The sequence below is a fragment of the Saccopteryx bilineata genome, chromosome 2, assembly GCF_036850765.1.
Source record: "Saccopteryx bilineata isolate mSacBil1 chromosome 2, mSacBil1_pri_phased_curated, whole genome shotgun sequence".
Taxonomy (NCBI): domain Eukaryota; kingdom Metazoa; phylum Chordata; class Mammalia; order Chiroptera; family Emballonuridae; genus Saccopteryx; species Saccopteryx bilineata.
In genome coordinates, this window is record NC_089491.1 from 355,418,513 (window position 1) to 355,425,002 (window position 6,490).

The window sequence follows — 6,490 nt, forward strand, 5'->3', positions numbered from 1 at the left end:
TCTCTCTCTCTTTCTCTCTCTCTCTCCCTGTCTCTGTCAAAAAAGAAAGGAAAAAAAATAAATGAAAGAAAATGATTAATGGAAGTAAACTGGTTAAACTAAAAAACGCTGCTCCCAGCTGGAGGTATTTGGCCTTGGGCTTCAGTCTAAGGGATGTATATTTATAACCCTTTTTTTAGTTCAACAGCTAGGAAGCTCAAAATGAAAATAATTAACTGGAAAAATTGTAAAAATCTCATGGTTATTTTAATTAGTAACAAGAAAAGAACCAATAAATTTCAACTTCCGTATATAATTAAAATTTTGAAAAATAAACTTGGAAGTTTTGTTTCTTCATATGATCATCTGTGGATATTTTAAAACAGAAGATAAGCCCTGACTGGTTAGCTCAGTCAGTTAAGAACAGTGTTTGGCAACAAAAAGGTTGTGGGTTTGATTCCTGGTCAGGGCACACATAAGAAGCAACCACTGAATGCATGACTGAGTGGAACAATAAATGAATGCTTCTCTTTTCCCTCTTCACTTCCCTTCCTCTCTCTCCCTCTGTCTCTATCAACAAATAAAAAAATTAAGCCCTGGTATGACCAGGTGGTAGCCCAGTGGATAGAGCATAAGACTGGGACACAGAGGACCCAAGGTCAAAACCCTGAGGTTGCTGGCTTGAGCACGGGCTCACCAGCTTAAGTACGGGGTGGCCGGCTTGAGCGTAGGATCATAGACATGACTCCATGGTCGTTGGTTTAAAGCCCAAGGTTGCTGGCTTGAGCTGCCCAAGGTAGCTGGATTGAGCAAGGGGTCACTTGCTCTGCTGGAGCCCCCCGGTCAAGGCACATATAAGATCACAATCAATGAACAACTAAGATGCCTCAATGAAGAATTGATGCTTCTCATTTCTCTCCTTTTCTGTCTTTCTGTCCCTCTCTGTCTCACTCACTGTCTCTGTCACACACACAAAGACACACACACACACACACACACACACACACACACACACAATTAAGCCCTGGCTGAATAGCACTGTTGGTTGAGCATCGTCCCAGAGCACAGACGTTGCCAGTTCTATTCGCCAATCAGGGCACATACATCCAGCAGCTTAATGTTCCTCTCTCTCTCTCTCTCTCTCTCTCTCTCTCTCTCTCTCTGCTTTTTCTCAAAACAAAACAAACAAATAAACAAACAGAAGATAACACTACATATAAGCCAAATTTTAAAATAATACAAAATGTTGCTTCTTGACTATTGAATATGGCAGAAGACATATGGATGAGGCTTGGTCTGATTCTTGAAGAAAGAATAGGAAATATGTCATTGAGAGGTGGGGGTGGAGTCTAATGCTGGGATTCAGGAGAATCCACAGATGGTAAGAGGCACAGTCTGCACTTCTGTTTCATCTTCTCCTAGGTATTATACAGGGGTCCTCGGGTTACGACACAGTTCAGTTCCTACCACAATGACATAACTTGAATTTTAGTGTAAGTAGAAACACACTGTAGCCTAAGTCACTTACCTATCCTAATACAGTTGTAAAATCATAATCTAGAACATAAAAACACAACTAAGCCACAGAAAAAAAAGAACATAAATCTACTGTACTGTAGTAACAGAAAAAGTGACAAAAATTGAGAGTAAAATTAAAAAAAAAATTCCTTACCTTTATTCCTGTGATTGGCTTGCACACTGGAAGGGACATTGCAAGGTGGGAGAGAGTGACGTATGGGAGGAGGAAGCTGGGGAGGCAGGAGAACCTGCAGAAGGTGCTGGAGATACGGGGTCAGGAGAATCAGGATTGCCTAAGGAACATGCAGGAGACACTGGAGATGATTTTACCTGCACTACAGGTGTTCATCTCGAGAAGCAGCTGATGTGGAGGGTACAGGATCTGTTGCAGGCCTCTCTACCTTCTTCAAGAATTGTTCCAGGCCAGTCCGGAACAAGTTCGCCCCTGTAGTCCATAAGTACGACACTAACAATGTAAGCCAAAACACTCACTCTTCAATTTCTTAAAATTTTTATGGGTGTGAGTGTCGTAAACTTGAAACGTCACATGTCGAGACTGTCGTAGCTGAGGACCCCCTGTATGGTTTCTTTTGGGCACTATTGTAAATAAAATTGTGTTTAAAAGTTTATTCCCAACTATTTATTTCTAATGTATAAGACTATAATTTATTTTTATATATTAATTCTGTATCCTATGATTTCACCAAATTATTTTAGTAGTTCTATACATTGTTTTGTAAATTCCTTGGGACTTCCTGTGGAAACAATCATGTCATCTACAAATAGAAATAGATTTATTTATTCCTTTCTTATATAGTTTAAATTTTATTTATTTATTATTATTTTTGGTCTTATTGAATTGGCTAGAACCTTCAGTAAAATGCTGAATAAAAGCAGTGAAAGTGAGCGTCCTTGCTTGTTCCCAATCTCAGGGGGAAATGGTTCAGATTTTTAAAAATTATTGAGTATGATATTAACTGTGGAGGTTTCAAAGGTGATCCATACCAGTTTGAGGAAATCCCTTGCTAGTCCAAATTTGCCTAAGTTAAAAAAAAATCATGAATAGCTTCTAGCTCTAGAATAGCCATTGGGTCCACGCCAATTCTGCTTGGTGGTTTGCTTGCTGGAACAAGTCATGTGTCAGCTTCCCCATGATGTCCCTTCCTTTTATCCCCCATTAATTTTGGGAGAAAGGAATGGAAAGGAACAAGCCTCAACTCGTTCCACTTAGTTGTGCTCTCATAAACTGCTTCTCATATGCGCCCGGAATGGGCTGAAACTGGCAACCTCAGGGTGGAGCCAGTGCCCTCAGGACTGAGCCAGTGCCTGCAGAGTCCATGGTGACCCTGGTGCTCCAGACGATGCTCTCTGCACTGACTGCACCACCAGCCAGGGCTGATCTTCCATCCTTTTTAAGGCAAGAAATATTTTAAAAATACATTTGTTTTATTATAGTTGGAAGGTCTTTCATAGTACCTGGAAGTATAAAAGTGCTGCTTTTTTCTTCTTTTTTCTTTAGAGAGAGAGACTGAGAGAGAAAGAGAGATGGAGAGTGGAGAACCATCGCCTTGTAGATTTGACACTTTAGTTGTTCACTGATTGCTACTCATATGTGGTTTGATGGGTGTTCGGGGTGGTTTAAGCCAGTTACATTGTGTTTCAAGTCAGCGACCTTAGGCTTTAAGCCAGCGACCTTTTGGCTCAAGCCAGTGACTAGGATCATGTCGATGATCCCATGCTCAAGCCGTCGTCCTTGAGGTTTTGCATCAGGAACGTCAGCATTCCAGGTTGACTATTTATTCACTGTGCGACCACCCGTCAGGCTAAAAGTGGTACTTTTATATTTTCTCTGATAATGTGTATATATATATATATTTTAAAGATTTTATTTATGGATTTTACAGGTGGGTAGCGAGAAGTATTGACTCACAGTTACTTGACTGGTTGTTCATTGGTAGCTTGTTATATGTGCCTTGACCAGGTAAGCCCTGGGTTAGGAACCTCAGTGTTCCTCAGCATCCCAGGTTTATGCTCTACCCACTGGGCCACTACAGGCCAGGCAGGTATCGTTTGTTCTGATGCTCTGTTTTTTAAAATTTACCATGAATTAATTTTGGGGTATAGTGTTATGTAGAAATCTAACCCTATGAAAATATTGGATAGTGGATCATCCCCAGTCCTCTTATTGTGTGGTTCATTCTTTCTCCACAAACTTGAAATTTCCTTTATCATAGTCTAAATTTTTTCTAAATTTTATTCTGTTTTGCTGATCTGTTTGACTCTTATTATCCTAACACCAATAACAGTCAAGTTTGTCTTGAAGGTTTACGATGAACAATTTAAGATTCATTATTCTCCTTCAGTCAGAATAAAGTGATTTTGATGGTGTTGACAATGTTAAATACAAAGGATACACCCGTTTGCTTAATTGATAACTTTGCCAGAGACATCCCTCAACCCTTTTCCTTTTCCCAGTCCAGAGTATTTTCAGGATTTGTTCTCTCTGGCTGGGGTAGAGCTCCCTGGGGAGTGTTTCATAGCCTCTCAACATTTCTTGCACTGGGAAAGCTTCACCTTCCTTTAGCGTCAGGGACTTCTCAAAGGCATCGCCTGGGGGAACTGCTGTAGTAACCCTATGGCACCCCTGGATCAGCACACCCAGGTTTCCTGGCTATACAGGGCTAGGACCTTCCATCCACATCCCATTGGAATTCAGAAAGGAGGCAGAGGGTGATGCAACATTGACAGCACTAACAGAGAAAGAAGAGAAAAAGCTGGAGGATTTGAGGCAGCAGGGCTTCTCTAAGGGTGGGAAGCAGTCAAGAATTGTGGGAAGAACATTTAGATATTCGTTCTTCCACTCAGGATCTGCCTTCTTGACCTAAACTGGTTAGAGCCTACGTCAAAGACCCAGGCAAAGATAGCCATCCACTGGCTATGGTGGTCCAATTCAGTGGTGGCCCCAGAATGGATGATGGTGCTGAGGGTACCCAGCTTGGCCCTGTTAGGCATAATTACCTGGGAACAGCGGCAGAAACAGATCTCTGAGAACTACGCTCAGAATGAAGCCAAGAAGCAGAGACGAGGAGCCAGAGAAATGTGGTGGTGCCTCCCTGCCAGGTATGAGAGGGAGAGAGAAAGCCGTCAGGCATCAGTGTCCAAAGACACGTCGTCACAAGGCATGATGTTGGTCTCTGCTGAGGCAGTATCATCCTGAACTAGAGAGCTGAATAGAGGCATTTGTGATGTGGGGACAACAAAGGGGCAAGAAAAAGGGCAAAGTCCCTTCTACCCAACATATATCTTGCTTGCTTTGAACATGGGCCACAGACACACACAGTCCTGATGCCTGAATTTCCACCATGACTTGGGCTGAGTATTTTCTCAGTGAAGGCGCAGTTCCCCTGAGGCAGATGAATTATTGTGCTTTGTCTGTGAAGCACTGGAGTTGGGCGCCTACTCAAAATAATTCATTATTGAATGATTTTCCCTGTCGCCGCATCCAGACCTCCTGTCCTCCTGCAAATAGTTTCATACTTCTTTGCCTCTCTACTTGTTATTGCCTGTGTCTCTGAACAAAGCCACACTGCGGTCTCTTCCATGTGCAGCATTCCTGGACCTAACAGACTGAAGGAACTAAAACCTCTGGGTATTCCATACCTTGAATTGACTTTGTGAGTGAAAGGCCGAAACCTACGGCTGAAACAAAAACGTGAGATTGGTATGTTCCAAAAAGGTTTATTTTAAAAATGCCTGGGTGCAGGCCGGCTGAGACTAGCAAAGGGTGTCAGCCCCAAGGGAGGGATGGGACACAGGTACACAGATTCATCAAAAGGGCTTCAGGCAAAGACAGCTGCAAGATAATTTCTTCTGTTTGTGGGTAGGACTACACGCACACTACGGATAGTAAACCTTTACAGAAACTTGAAATGTAGGGATTCTTCTACTGTTCGCAGTTATGGCAACCGCCTTCATAGGATATGTTTTACCATGAGGCCAAATATCTTTTTGGGAGGCCACCGTTATCACAAATCTCCTCTCTGCTATTCCCTATATCGGAACAAACCTAGTTGAATGGATCTGAGGGGGCTTCTCTGTAGACAAGGCCACTCTCACCCGATTCTTCACCTTCCATTTCCTCCTCCCATTCATTACCGCAGCCCTAATTATAGTTCACCTACTATTCCTCCACGAAACAGGATCAAATCACCCAACGGGTATCCCCTCAAACGCAGATATAATCCCCTTTCACCCCTATTATACAATTAAAGATACCTTAGGATTCCTGTTAATACTGACAGCCCTATCAGCACTCGTACTATTTCTCCCAGACATATTAGGAGACCCAGACAACTATACCCCAGCCAACCCACTGAACACTCCGCCTCATATTAAGCCAGAGTGATATTTTCTATTCGCCTACGCTATCCTACAATCCATCCCCAATAAACTAGGAGGCGTGTTAGCACTAGTCTTATCTATTTTAATCCTAGCTCTAGTCCCTATACTCCACACCTCAAAACAACGAAGTATGATATTCGCCCCCTTAGCCAATGCATATTTTGACTCCTAGTTGCAGACCTCATCACACTCACATGAATCGGAGGTCAACCCGTAGAACACCCCATATCATCATTGGCCAATTAGCATCAATCCTATATTTTTCAATCATTCTAATTTTTATACCTCTTGCCAACATCATAGAAAATCGATTCTTAAAATGAAGAGTCTTTGTAGTATAATTATTACTCTGGTCTTGTAAACCAGCAAAGGTGACTCAACCTCCCCCAAAGACCTCAAGGAGAGAGCACAAGCCCCACCATCAACACCCAAAGCTGCTATTCTAATTAAACTACCCCTTGACTTTATATAAGGAAACAAAATTTTCCAAAGTGCCCCCCCAGCACCTCTTACAACCCCACTCCTATGTATATCGTGCATTAAATTATATTCCCCATGAATAATAAGCAAGTACATATTAATGAAATGGTAC